The following is a 15,796-nucleotide window of genomic DNA, read 5'->3' as shown; positions in this document are numbered from 1 at the left end:
CATGACAAATAATCTTCTGCAATCCAGGTATCACCAAATCCCATTTTCTCATTAGGTAGTAATCAGGTGGGCTTTGGCATAAACAAAAGTATCTTGCTCTCATAGGGAAATCTATCTTAACCTCATTAAGATGAGTGATGATATTAGTAAGAATGAAAGCATTTTCCTTTATCCTTTCTTCCAAGGACAGTTCCAATAACCAGGAGGGAGTTAGCAGCCATAGTGAATGGATCCACCCTAGTTTCATGACTTAAGTTTCATTAAACAAGAAATAGCTCAGGTTTATCAACCTTTTTCCTTCAACCCACAAATGAGAGAGGAGAAAAACTATTCTTACAAATGTAAAGTGCATTCATTTTGTATTTTACCCACATAATTAGGAATTCTTTTGTTTTGGGTCCTAGCTCCTTTCTAATACATGCAAAAACAAACAAACAAACAGAAATTAAAGAGACTATCATAAGAAATGGCATTTGTCAATATGATTAACAGTGCACACTAATGATTTTTCAGGTAAGGACAGCAGACAGGAGGCCTCCATCTCTATTCCAACACTAGAATTTTCCTCACTTTGTGAGCCTCTGAGGATTACTCAGGGCAGAAGAGGGAAAAGTAAATTGGTACAAGAGAGACAGAAAGGGAAATGGCTTGATATATTTGGAGTTAGTACCATGATGACTCAACACTGCAGACTATAGAAGCAGTGAGTCTATTCAAATCAGAGGGGGAAAAAACCAAAAACCTTACATCTTGTCCTTGTAGCATAATGATTTGATTTACCCACTTGGAATAGGTGCACAATGGTACATGCTGGTATCCTTACCATGAAAACACAGATGGCAAGATGTCAAACAAAGAAACAAACTACAAGGTGCAAATACTTTACAGAAATCATGTATTATCTTACATAATGACAATTTTCTAAGTAATGGCTAAACAGTTTTCCAAGCTTATTTTACAAAGAATTCAAAGAATTTACAAAGAAGACCATCCAGTAATCCTGGGAAGTGTATGAATAAATGGTAGATATAACATAAAATGTATTAGTATGCTATGATTATGACGTTTCATATGCTCTTTGAAGAAATACCTATGCTTAAAAAGTGATTTCTAGGTTGGAATCTCAGCCAAACACCTGCATGCTAAAATATCATTGTGCAAAGAATGTTTACTACCCCTACTTAACTCTAAAAAATGATCATAAATGTTGTCCTCGGCAAGGATATAACTAAAAAGAACTGTGTTCCCTATATTGCCATCACATTTTAGAAAAGTGTGGCATTTTGAAGAAAAGATTCTGTTTTTCCCAACCACTTAAAAAAACAAAAACATTCAGAGTTTCAAAATATCATAGGAAACCAAAAGATTAGTCCTGTCATTCTTACATTCACTAATTAAAGACATTCAGTGAGACTCTAGTATGTGCTGGAAAAACGTTTAAACCATCTACACACTTCATATATATAGTGTAAACTACATGCAAGAAAGTCTTTCATTAAAGCTAGAGAACAGGTTTGTATAATGATGGTTTATATAAATTTTAGACCCTTCTAATAGACAGCTAAATCACAAAGCAAACCTGTAACAGTTTTTGCGTACCCTTTTAAAAAGGGATTAATTTAGGTAGACTCTGCAGAAGCTTCCTACGTTCACAAATGCATTTATTTAAGGGAAAAGGTGAAATGTCACATCTGGGATTGATAATGTTTGGTTTCACCCTGGTCTCGGATGATAACTCTTAGACTCCAAGCAGCATTGTATCTCGAAAGAAGAGTAGGTATAAGGATACTCAGCGTAATGAAACAGGCCAGGTTTAATTCCCTTAATCGCTTGGTCAGGGCAGCTGAATTAACCAGCCACATCTGTTCACGTTGAAGTATCTAATCTGGGTTCTTTCTCTTTATGTAACAGGGTTCTGTAGGGTTATTGTACTGTTTAGTCTGTTTGGCCCATTTGTTTCTTACCTCTCCTCACCCGGTTGGTGGGGGGGGGGGATGGAAGGGAGGGGAATCAATTAAAATTCAGAACACAGGCCTGCCCAAGCTATCACCTTCCTTATGTGAATAGGGAACTAATCCTTAAGCAGACTCCCTTATTGGGCCAGATCTTTTATAATACAGTTAGGGAAAGGGGGAAGGAAGAGTGAGAAAATTAAGACTCACTGAATTCAGTGTTTGTTTGTTTTTTTTTTTTTTTTCATTTCTTTTCCCTAGAGCTAAGAGCAGATTACTACAATCTTCTCCTCTTCTGTTAAGCCTAAAAGACCCCATGCTTTATTCTACCTTTCTCCAAAAACCATTGTCAAATTCAAATTCTGTGATGTTCAGAAACGTTAAGTCCAAAAATATTTGTCAGGGTCTTCCTCTTATAAAGCTCATGATCATTTGGGGGGGAAATGAATGGTTTTCTGAGATGGCATCAAACACCAGTAAATAATTCCTAAGTCCTACAATCTAATACATGCTTTTCACAAAATATAATGCATTTGAATCCTGATTCATTCAGTCAATGACAATGTACTTGTTCCACTTCAGATTTTACTGATGGTATCAGTGTTTTGCAATACTAGGTACTTCAGTTTGCCAACCTGCTATGTTCTCACAAGAAGCTTTTCAACATTCCCTGATGAATGTATCATATTTGAAAGCTTTATTATACATCCGTTGCAATGATATATCAATAGTAATCTTACAATCTAATTAAGCTCTAAGAAGTCAACTTTACACACCTAATTCACTCAAAACTATAGCCTATAAAGTGGTCTTTGGTCAAAACAAAGCAAAACAAAACTCACATACATACCCCCTTGGTGGACATGGTCCCCTCAGGTACATGGCTTGGCAAGAGGAACAGTTTTTGTGGTTAAAATTTTAAAAAGTCCTGATGTTCTCTGGGCAGATGTAGCCCCTTGCCTGATAGCATAACTTTGTAAGAGAAGCATGAGATTTCAGCCCCTACTTCTGCCTTGGCCAGGTGCCTTTGTTCACTGCACATACTACACAACCTTCCATGGCAGCCTTAGAATCCCTCTGCTTGGAATCTCTTCCTCCAGAATTTTTGCATCTGATTCCTTCTCATCACTCAGATTTCAGGTCATGTCACCTCCTCTGAGAGTTTTCCCCTGACTACAATAAACCCCTTTCGCAGCCCCATCACTCTCTATGTACACTATGCATTTGTTATCTCTACTGAATTACTACCATCTGAAATTGTCTTGATACCGATTGTTTATATGATATGATCTGTCTTCTCCTCATGAGAATATGAGCTCTGAGAGCAAGGGGATCTTGTCAGCCTTAGTCACCATGGTATTTCCAGAACCAATGGCATGCCTGATGTATTGGAAGCACTTGATAAATATGTGTTAAATGATGGCTGGATGCAGGCACTAGAGTTCAGTGTGGAAGGAAAATGGAATCAATGGACATACTCAGTTTAGTGATTATCTTTGTGAAAGCTTTTCTTTCCAAGTGTGTTTGATCTGGGGCACTGCAAGACTTCTATAGAGAAAGAAATGGTAAAAGGCCAATAAAATCTGTGAATGTGCTGTAAGCCAAATTGTTTTTGTCTTCTGTATTCTGATTTTTATGATTACTGAGAGGCCACAACCCCACAAGGAGATGAATCTTGGTAGCAACAGAAGAGGACCAACAGTCAGAAGAGAGGACTAAGCTGAAAGCTTTCATGGCCATCAACCATGACAATATGCCTTAGCTAATTCACAGCCAATAGAATGATGCACTTTACAATAACCTTGATTCCACAACAAAGACAAAAGTAATCTAATAACAGATCATATCCTGTGACATAAATCTATACTACTAACATTAGTTTCTCGGATAGGAAATGAAACCATAATATATGTCACCTGCCAAGTGAGTTCACCAAAGAAATCAACGTAACTCGATTCCTAATAGAAGGGACAAAACCTCCAACTTCATATCTGGCCCCAAATTCTCCTGTTAACAGGGAGAAGAGGGACTCCCAAACTTTGGCTGCCACGGCAAATATATATAACACACAAGAAGGACTCCCTCTCACCCTTGCCTTGTCCTGGCTTAACTGCTGTGGCTCCAGATCCCCTCTGAGCAAGATTCTCAGCCTCTCTCACCAAGCGCCCAAAGAACACGAAGACTTACTATTATTGACATGTAAGACTCCATTTTCAAACCCACAGTGAGCACCTTTCCATAAATACTGAAACACTGTACATGTTCAGGCTCCTATAAATAAAACCCAAACATTTAAGCATTCACACTGGGAACTGTAGACATTATGACCCATAGCTAGGTTTAAGTTTGCCTTTGTGTGACGAAGACAAGGTTTATTAAACAGGACTAATAGTACAAAGGAATTACAAAGCTATAACTCATTGCTTAGAAGTTTATGGATTTCACCATTTTTTGTCATTTACAATGGCTCCTGCTCAAGGTCAACGGTGTTAACCATTTCCTTGCACAAGAAAAGCAGAGGATGTAGTAACGAGCAGTTAGCTTGAGTTAGTGCAAGAACAAAAAGGCATTAACATTGTCTTTCTAAAGAATTTATAGTTCCAAAAGTCCTAAACTCCAAATAAGGAATTGTGGAATTTTACCTTATTAGCCAAGGTACATTATTAGTCTGACCAGGTTACCTGACCTATTAAAGTTTTTCTCTTCACATCTATAAAACAAGGATAACTATACTACCTGTGCACATGGGTGTTATGAGGAATAAATGGTGTAATGCTTTATAAAGTGCTGGGCAAAACACCAGGCACAGACTAAAGCCTAACATTTGTTTATCATTTGCTATTGTATCACTTTAACATCGTTCATCCAAAAAGCTGTGGCCTTCGTTGTTGTCATGTTAAGACAATAGCCCTAGTTTCATAAAAGTTGTGTTACACAAAAGGAAAAAGAGTGAAGAAATAGAATCAAAACATTTCTTCCTATTTAAAACAAATATAGTACTTCTTTGGGGAGGAATATAAAATACCATGACTAAATTTTTAAAGGAGGAGCTAGAGATTTGCCCAAATAGCCATAAAGCAGCAGAAGAGCCAACTCTATTAGGTATCCAAGCAGGAGATTTTTTATTCATTTTCGAAATAATGAAATAGTTGCCAAAAAGTAACACTCCATATGCTCTCACCTAGCACTGCCATCCTAGTTCACATATCCAAGAAGCTGTCCATTAAAATACCAAACGGACAGTATCTCTGGGCAAAGGGTTTGACGTTCTAAAAGACAGAATTCCTTTGTAAAATTTTACTGCTGTTCTGACACCAACTTGTGCTACATTCTTTACTTCCTATGGTTCATATCTGAACTGAACAACTAAGAACTGTACCCTAAAACCGATAAAAAATTCAGTTACATTTTGGGATAAATTCCAGTGATATCTTTAATACTAACTTACCCATTTAAGAAATGTAGTAGCAGTCTCTATGAAGAAATGCTCCTAATGCAGATATTTTTCTGGCTGACATTACTAGAAACCTAAAAACCAATGTGATGGATGGAAAAAGTTAAAAATATTTCACCCTGTGGTTCCAACATTTCAGAAGCGCAATTGCTGGGAACTAGATTTAAGCTTTAATTAGGAAACATATACGTGTATCACGGGGTTGTTCCTCTCCTGTGATGCGGGGAGAAAACTTTAGGTGCATAAGTTGAAATGTAAAGATCAATAAAAAAGCAAGTTCGACAACCCCAAGGCCAAAGAAGCTTTCAGGAATCTGGAGATTTAAAAGACTATCTCCATAAACCTGGGACCATGTCACTTAATTATACTATCATTGAGGGGTACAAACTAGATACAGAAATCCATCGTTTAAATATCATTTAGTTTAATTATTCTTTGCTTATGTATTATTTTGTATTTTTAACACTTTATTCCAAAGGAAAAAAGTGTACATGGCAAAAATGTCTGTTAATTATGTAGACATGGATTTGTTTTGAAAAGTAAATATTTTTATACTTCTAATTATTAAAAATAAGCAGAGAGGCACAGTAATATGGAAAAATTAATAAATGGGTTAGAAAGGAAATAAAAGTAGAAAGGCAAAAAGGAGTCCAAAGTGGAAGAAAGAACGTTTCTATTTCTTTGCTCAGGTTAATCAAGGGAGGGGATGGAACAGGGTAGGGCGGGTGCGTGTCTGGGCCTGTGCCCATGTGCAGCTGATCATGTAATCAATATAAACTATCACAACAGATAATTCGAGGCTAAAATTTAACTTGGGAGCTCATGTGTCTGTGGAAGGGTGTAAATGAGTTGAAACGTATGGCACAGTGGAGTTGATCCTCTCACGTTTTCGGATGGAAGCTCATTTTCTCACAAGTGCCTGATAACCACACACTTGGACAGCCAGGCCTCTGATCCCTTTCCTCCTCTCATGTGTTGATGTGAAGCACAAAGCTGTAAGTGGGACAGCCTGCAGGACTCATGCTAAAAGCTTTGTTGTGGGAATTCCTAAAGCGTAAGCCTATAAATAGGATGGTCTGCACTTACTCAAGTTGTGCACATTGACCCAAATAGGAACGATGCATATGATTCACAAATGTGTACATCAATACCCTGGGGAGCAAATGGGCAGGCACGGTTCCCAAACCGAGGATGTTTCTAAGGAAACATCCTCAGTACAAAGGCCAAACAAACGACAGCTGGAAGAACATAGTTTCAATATACATGGAGACAAAGAATTAAGATATCCCAACGCAAAGATAGTCTACAAATTGATAAGAAAGAGACAGCACACCCAACGTGGAACAGACTGCCAATTCACGAAGATAACGTGAATAGCAAAACTAATGGCAAACCAATCTGATATGAAAAATGAAATATATATGAAAGGAGGTCCAACTACTCTAGGAATCAGGTAAATAAAAATTATAACCAAAACCATTTCTGATTCATTAGATGAAGAAAATTTTTAAGAACTGTTAACACCCAATGTGGTTAACGTGTAGGAAAACAGGCAGGCACACTCATCCATTGCTGGAAGGGGTATGAATTTCTGCCATCATTTTCTGGATTTTCTTCCGGCTCTGTTTATTAAAATTTAAAAACTACATCAACTCTTTTACTCAGCTATCTCAATGTTAGAATGCATCTCCAACAAAGGAAAACAACCATATGTAAAGATGTGTGTACAAGTCTGAATGATGAAGAAAAGGCTGTAAGAGTCAAAAGTATAAACTATTTAAATGTCCATTGTCAGGGAAGAAAACATATACACACTCTATGTCTTAGACTGAGTCCCCCAGAAACAGGCTCTGAGATGAGATTTGTACAAAAATGATTCATTAGGAAGTGCTCCTGGGAAAAACAGCTAGGGGAGGGGGACAGGGAAGGGAGGGAGGCCACTGTGCAATTTTAAGCAGCGTCCCACAGCAGGTAACTGGCTCAGTCACATAGAAAAGTTCTGGAGACTGCCAGGGTCGTGTTCAGTGTTGTCACAGGTAGCCCCCTGCAACTGTCAGTCGCTGGTTCTGGGCTACTCCCAAGGCGGGTGTAAAGCAGCCCTGGCTGCTGGAGCCAAGCCCTTCAGAGAGAAGCAGGTACTGGCTGACAGAAGTAAAACACACCAGGAGCCAGTGGGCCCAAAAAAGGTGGAAAGATTGAACCTCACCTGGGGCACGATGGTGTATTATGTGCTATTTTCTTCAAGTGCTCGTTTATGTATGTTTATTTATTAATTTTTTGGGTAAAATATGCAAAACATACAATTTACCATTTTAACTATTTTTAACTATATGGTTCAGTGGCATTAAATACATTCACATTCTCATGCAACTATCACCACCATCCATCTCCAGAACTTTTCCATCTTCCCAAACTAAGAATTCTGTACCTTTAAAACAGCAACTCCTCATTCCTTCCTCTCCCCAGCCCTTGACAAACACTATTTTACTTTCTGTCTTCATGAATTTGACCATTTGAGGTAACTCATATAAGCAGAATCATTGTATTACGTGCAGTAAAAAGAATGAAATAGTTACATACATTTAACCATGCTTAAGTGGAGTACGTTAGAAAATAATGGGTATGATAAGGCACCAGAATGTTTTTTTCTGGGAGTGGGACATCTTATTTCATTATTTATTTATATAAGCCTACACTAAAGTATGGAATGATAAGCATCAAAATATTAACATAAAAGTTAACACAGGATGGTATAGGAGGGGTAGACTGAAAAAAGAATGAACAGAAATAACTAGCAATATATATACAGAGAACTGGATACATATATATTTTGTACTTTCGTTTTGCCTATGCATGCATTGCATTCATAAATTAACAGCCAAATAAAGTAAAAGATTAGGGGCTTGCTTCCCTGGTGGCGCAGTGGTTGGGAGTCCGCCTGCCGATGCAGGGGACACAGGTTCGTGCCCCGGTCCGGGAGGATCCCACGTGCCGCGGAGCTGCTGGGCCCATGAGCCATGGCCACTGGGCCTGCGCGTCCAGAGCCTGTGCTCCGCGGTGGGAGAGGCCACAACAGTGAGAAGCCCGCGTACCGCAAAAAAAAAAAAAAAAAAAAAAAAAAAAAAGATTAAATATGCGCCACCAAAATTAACTTCTGTGAGCGTTTTTCCTTAAATTGGAAATGCTCAGGTTTAAAATCTTTTCACAGAGTCGACAGGCTTATCCTTTTAACTGAAAGCTGGGAAATGCCTTTGGGACTTAAGTCTATATATGTGATCCTGAAATTAACAGACAAACAGACACAGTCATTCTGGGCAATGGAGGAATAAGGCAGAAAGAAATGGAAATATGTATGTTAAAGCAGGGCAATAATGACATTCACAATGCAAGCACTTCCATTATTTATAAAACTGCAAGGAATCAATGACAGGAGAATGAATAAATGAATTAAAATGTATTAAACAGAATCATGCACTGCACAGACATGAAATTGTATTTTTGAAATTTTTTATTGACCAAAAAAGCATAACAGAATATGAGGTGAAAAGAAGGAATATGGAGTGCTGTATAAATAAGTGACTCATTACATAAAGTTAAATATATCATGTACCTATGCTCCAGTATGTGCACAAGTACATACAAGTAAATAAAAATGCATTTCTCTGGAAGAACACATACCACTTAAATGTTGATATCAGTTAGATGTAGGTTCTGGGAATATGGCTGATTTTTAAAGTTTCTTCTTTTTACTTTTCTGCATTGTTTTACTTTCAGACAATGCCATACTTCAGCATTTTCATCAAGTAAAATCACACAATAAAAAAATATGCTTTAAAAATAAAATTAAAAAAAGGGCAAGGAAATACTTGTAAAGAAACAAGCTCCAGTCTACTTAGCAATTTTGACAGATTAAGAATGGAAAAGGGTATGCACATTCTCTTCTACTGCTGAACTGACCAAAAGTTTTCTAAAAAGTATCGGGCATCCGGTTCCTCTTACATTTTTGTAAAAATCTTAGTAAGTATATTAACCTGGCTAGCCTGGCCATAACATATCTGGGATCTGAATGCACAATTCCAGGACTCCCGGGTGGGCTCAAAGGACAGTAAAGTTGGGAGGGAACCCAAGACTTCAGGTCCTTTAGGATTAAAAAAGCTAGTCTAGGCTCAATGGTTTGCGTTTGCATCCGCTCTATTACATCCTACCACAATTCATTAAAGATTTCAGCAGTTCGGATAAGGATGAGCATTCATTGTCAGCAAGCACATCCATATAGATCAAAAGAAGGGGAGATTAATGTTTTTTTTAAATTAAGCATATCAGAAACATAGCACTAAGGTAAAAGTTTGCTATACTACACATTATCTTCTCATTTGCCTTCTTAGAAGTCAAAAAAACCCACATTTTAAAAGTCCAAAATGGTGGAAACAGAGTAACATTCTATAAGTATTATTCAACAGTGCTCCTAGCGAATGTCCTACAGGTTTCAATAAAAAACTGGCATTCTCTTGACTGGCAAACTAATAAAATGAATATATTTGATACCCAGGGAGTGGGTGACAAATCTTCTTTACAACTTTTAGACGTTTTCTACCCTCCACAGACCATTCCCAGCATTCAACAGATCTTTCTATGAAATTATACACACTGCCTGTGGAAACAGTAAAAGACACTACAGAAGAAAGCCCTTGAATCCATAGCACATTGCTGTGCAAACACTGAGGCAGCAAAGAGACTCACAGAGTTCCAGTTGAAAGGAAAACAGAACCAAAACCAACTTCCTTTCTAGAACTTTTGTTTAAAGACATTTTTTTGGTTTTATTTTTTTCTTAATGATCTGCACTGTGGACGTTTTCTTGACCTTTTAATTTTTTTTCATGTTTAATATTTCTCTATTTATTTGTCATTATCTGCTTATGAATCCCTTTGCAACTTATTTTTTTTAAACATCTTTATTGGAGTATAATTGCTTTACAATGATATGTTAGTTTCTGCTGTATAACAAAGTGAACCAGCTATACATATACATACATCCCCATATCTCCTCCCTCTTGCATCTCCCTCCCACCCTCCCTATCCCAACCCTCTAGGTGGTCACAGAGCACCGCGCTGATCTCCCTGTGCTATGCGGCTGCTTCCCACTAGCTATCTATTTTACGTTTGGTAGAGAATGGACTCTTTTTTTGGTCGCGCTTTGTGGCTTGTGGGATCTTAGTTCCCTGACCAGGGATTGAACCTGGGCCCCGGCAGTGAAAGCACCGAGTCCTAACCACTGGACCACCAGGGAATTCCCTTGAAGACATGGGGAGTGGAAAGGGTAAGCTGGGATGAAGTGAGAGAGTGGCATGGACATATATACCTTTTAATTTTTTTAAATGAATGAATTAATGTAGTTTTCCTGACTCAGTATTCCAATCATCCTAGGAAAACAGCTGGAAAGAAAGGTCAGTTAAGAAATAAGGTCTAGATGAGTAATATGGTTAAACAGAATTCTTTTTACTTAATTTTAAAGTACATCTGACAGGCTCCCTTCCCACATTCCTTTCGTATAAGTGGGCTGCAGAGTGGAAGAAAAGCTTTTCTTTGACATTCAACAACGCAAGTCCCTTCTAACCCGGTGGAGCATACTGCCTGAAAGGAACACAGTCTGCAAGCTTGGAAGACTATTAAAAATCTTTTTATATATCAAGTTTTATTTCCCTACTAAGGTACCTACTCATAACCAAATAATAAGCCATGTACTTATTCAAAGAGTAGTAACATTTCCCATCTTTGGTTTTAAACACTAAGGTCTCTAAAAAGTAAAGCCAATGAATCTAGCAAATGCAATAAGACTTTACAGAATATGCCATTAACCATCTTCTTTTCAACTGTGTTTTTTATCCCTGCCTGAAATAAAAAAAAGTACCAGATTATACAATACTGCCACAAATAAATAACTTTTGTAAGTGATGGTTTCTCTATATACTGTAAAATGATACTTTATTGCATGGCAACAAATAGCTAGCTTAAAACAAATATAGTACAGTTTACATGAAACATCATTTTTGCAACAGATCAAAAACAGAAACTGAACTTTTCTTTTGCCAAGACATAATGCAATTTCGTATATTTCAAATGACGCACAAAACTAAGAATTTTCCTCATCAGTAAAAACTAAAATTAAATGTTTTCTTAAAATATATTTCAGTGACTAAGTCTTAAATCATCCTTCAATACATCAAATTGAATCTATCCTAATGGAGAAATGCAGTGCTGTGAATTATCCATTAAGTTGGAGAATCAGAAGTTGTTTTAATTGGTTTCGAATGGAAGCATTATTCTGCATTTCTAATCACGTTTCTACCCCTAAGGCTAATATTAAAAATGAATTACAATTCCTGAGCAAAGGAATTGACTCAGAATCATGGCTGGGATTAACATTTTGTTACAGATAATCCACAAACTAGAGTCCAAAAGCCTATAACTGAGAGTTGAGTATATTTTCTAAGTAAGAAGCTAAAATGCTCATTAGACACACTCCTTGTTAATAATGAACCATCTGAAAAGAGTACATGTGTTATGTAAAGCGTTTTACATTCTATTGTACAATATGAGTCCCTCTTCCAAGATCATCAAAGCATTTATTTACTGAATTTTACTGTATTTCTAGAAATGAGACATTGGCAGGGTTGTCAACTGCCTTGCCCTGAATTACACATATCTTCAAAATGACCTTATAATTTTAAGACATAAAAGAAGTTCTACCTTTCTAACCAGGCAACAAAGGCTGGTTGTTAATCACAAATACACACGCATAGAAAGTTTAAAGTAAACCTGACATCCTGGTCACAATCAATTAAATTATGCTACAAGACAGAAGCTTGCCACTTGTGCCATTAAGTGGTTTCAACTAAAACTTCAAATATGAATGAGGAGGTATAAACTGACCTATTCACTGACAATTAAGTAACTCCTCTGATTTGAGCCTTAGAACCATTTGCATAATGAAAATACCCTTCCCCCAATTATGCAAATGACAGTTTAAAAGGAAAAGAACACTCAGGAAGAGGTTTTTATTTGTAGGGACATTTTAATGAGGTGATAGGTATCTTAATACTGTTTTTGGGTGAAGACACCTGGATTATTAAACAGCAATTCTGCTGTATCCTATATTAATTCATAGAAAGATTTTCATCACATCTGTTTAATTTATGAGAGACTTGAACTACTTAGTATCACTTGCCTGGTTTAAAGTAAACCAATTTAAACAAAAGATAAAATAAATGGTAAGTTTGGATGATTTGGGTTTTTCAGATATTTTTCTTTCAGTTTAACAATAATTCACCACAACTACAAATCAGGAAGACCTGCCTGAAATTAACTTCAAAGCAGCTTTGCAAATGAGTCCTAGAGGGTTTTATGAAAAAATGTCACCAAAAAAAAAAGAACTTTACATATATTAATTGCATTTAATTATTTTTTATGTGGAGGAACTTTAAAGGGGAAGAAAAATCCATATCATTGCAAAATAACCTCTCAAGTGTCTAATACTTCTTAAGAGGAAATGCTTACCTGGAATAATTAAAAGACATTATTATTAACTATTATTACTATTCATTGATTATTAAGAAATTTTGGTTATAATTTACTTCATTTCAGACTGCTTATAGTTCTTTTCACAAGATGAGATTTTTAAATATAGTGTTAATTTTCTTTTTTCAAAATATAGAGTTAACATTCAATTTAATGTCTTATGATTAGTTTCATTTAAGCAATACAACAGGTTTTATGGATGCTTTCACAACTTGTTTCATTGCTTTAGGCCCAAATTTTCTCCTTTAGGAGGTTAAACTAAATGTTCTCCTAAGTGATTTACAGCTCTGAAATGGCTAGCTACTCCAGTGATATTTTTCTGAAAAAGACCGTTTTTTCCCTAGCTCTTTTTCATATGAACCATACAGTCTGTCCAAAAATATCCCGTCAGTTTATTGTTATAAGAATGGTAAAATATATTGTGAATAACAGAATCAATTTCATAAAAGTACAAGAATAGTTTTCATATGATATGAATTAAATCAACTCGGGCAAGCAACTTTCTGTAAGGAACTCATTGAATAAGTAAAGACAGGAGCATCAGAAAGCAAAATAAAATAAGCATTTGGAGACTCCAATGAGATTTGTCTACTAAAAAAAGGAGAAAGAGAGAGGGAGAACTAAAAGAGCAGTCAAATTCTAGCTATCAACAAGCTTGTACTATGTGCTTTGCTGTATAAAACAGCCACTGCCATGGACACAATATTATTTTTTTTGATCCAGTAGGTTGTTCTCGTGGATAACATGGAAAGCAACATTTGTAATAAAACGTGATTGGGGAGGGGGTGGTTCCTGCAGCCTGCTTTTAAAAAGCCTAAGATTTGATTGACTCTAATCTAACAGTCAACGACTGTACAAAAATAAGGAACATTTAAGCTGTTTTGGTTCTTACTGTTCATATTTTTTTATAATTCCACTTTGGGTAGGTCTTGGACAATGCTCTTTTCATGCAATAAAGTATAACGGCAGTTATGCATGTCATCATAACTCCTCCAACCCCACAAATCAGGTCAGTACTGGTCTATAAAGAAATCAAGATTCAAGATCTAAGATTACTGCCTACACTCTGGAGAATAAGATATGTGAAATACGTATGAATGCCTTGAGAACAACTTTTCCATAAGCTTGAAAATGAGAGTAACTCATGATGCTGTTAGTCTTAGGAGGTAATTTCCTTTTCATATCAAACTTCAGTACCTTTAACCAAGGCTTATGCATGAAGACCCCAAGGCCAAACTTTCCTCCTTGACAACGTACACCAATCCGCCTCAAACTTCAGAGCTTCTCATCAAATTAAATTGGATCTTAATTTAGAAATGTGGAACTTCTGGATTTCAGAATCTTTGAGGTAGCTTTTGCACCAGCCTACATTTCTATCTCAAAAGGCCCACAGGATGACAAACCAATTAATTAACACTATATTTAAAAATATCTAATCAGTTAATTAATTGATTAATTCACTAACTAACCCATCAACCAATGTATTGGCTAATTGACTAAACTGTCATTTTGTGTCAGGCAAATAGAAATCCAGGAAATAACAACAACTGCACAAAGTTTAAACAAAACACACAAAGAACAACTTACTTTTCCTCCAGAAAGTCCAATGATCAGAGAGCTTTTACATGAGTAAATTATAGAAGGTTTTAAACCACCTGATTAAGTTCTGAAAATAATAACTTTCTATGAATAGAACTAAAGGTTCCAATAAGCTTATCTATACACATAATCATTTATTTATACATGATCATATATAATAAATTTAACCATTTATTCATTCCAAAAACTAGCTCTATGCAAGGTATTCGTATGTGTATAAAAATGTTGTTTTAAATTTTCCAATCTACCTTCTCCACTTTATTAAATAAATGGCTCTTAATTAAGCAATCAGACCAGAACAAATATATAATATACTCAAAAACCAACTCTATATCATGGTCCAAACATCTACTATCTTTGGCACATAGAATTCTTCATCCACTACATTTTTGGTAGGCTTTTCTTTAAGCAACAAATATATATATATGAATTTAATAGATAGAGGTTACTTTTGAATTATAAAGGTCTGACTACAGATTTCTTTCCAATATGTTCCCAGTTATAAACTGTAAACTGTGATTTATAACATAAAACTTTCATATGAACAGTCTAATTCCATAAAGCAAATTAAAGTAAAACTCATGATTACTAACGGCAATAGAGGGAAAGTTCTAACAATTCAAATCGTGCTTGGTATTTGACAGCACATTTTTTTTCTTTTCTTTTTGACCTTCCTAATTTCTACTTGGTTTTCACCTAATTTTTGGCTGGATAAAGTATCTTGGTTTCCATTTTCTGAACTCCCATTAACTGCTTATACCAATGTAGCTCTGCCTTCCACTGACTGTGATCTTGCTAAAAAATTTAACAGTGGCTTCTTAACAGCTAAATGTGATGCATACTTTCCAGTCCAAATCTAATGAACATCTCTGCAGTATCTGACACTGATTATAGTGCCCTGCTCCTTAAAACTCTTTTCTGCCTTAGTTTTACAACATTCCTCTCCCATGGTCCTCCTCTCTTGCACCTTTCAATCTTCCCCCACACTCTGTTCTCCTCAGTCTAAGCTGGAAACACTGGTGTTTCCCAACACCCTATGTCCAGCTCTCTTTTCTCTTCTTCTTACCAGTTCTCTGGGCAATTTTGCTCACATTGACACTACTGAAGGCTCTTGTTCATCTCTCTCCCTTAAGCTTCAGATTCATATATCTAATTCTACAGGACATCCCTATTAAAGGCATCTATCTCAAAACCAGGTGGTCAAAGCTGGACTTCT

At 36.3% G+C, this 15,796-nt stretch overlaps 1 protein-coding gene and 1 non-coding gene across 4 annotated transcripts in view; both read right to left on the bottom strand.

Moving 5' to 3' along the window:
- Positions 1 to 15,796, bottom strand: part of TENM2 (teneurin transmembrane protein 2) — a 3,004,989-nt gene that overhangs the window by 1,270,493 nt on the left and 1,718,700 nt on the right. The gene's annotated exons all lie outside the window — the stretch shown is intronic.
- TRNAE-UUC (transfer RNA glutamic acid (anticodon UUC)) lies at positions 10,622 to 10,693 on the bottom strand. The gene has a single exon. It is a non-coding gene; the product is annotated as a tRNA-Glu (tRNA).

Source organism: Globicephala melas, chromosome 3 (assembly GCF_963455315.2).
Source record: "Globicephala melas chromosome 3, mGloMel1.2, whole genome shotgun sequence".
NCBI classification, from domain to species: Eukaryota; Metazoa; Chordata; class Mammalia; order Artiodactyla; family Delphinidae; genus Globicephala; species Globicephala melas.
Note: the sequence above shows the minus strand (reverse complement) of the source record. Positions and strands in the feature narration are given on the sequence as shown.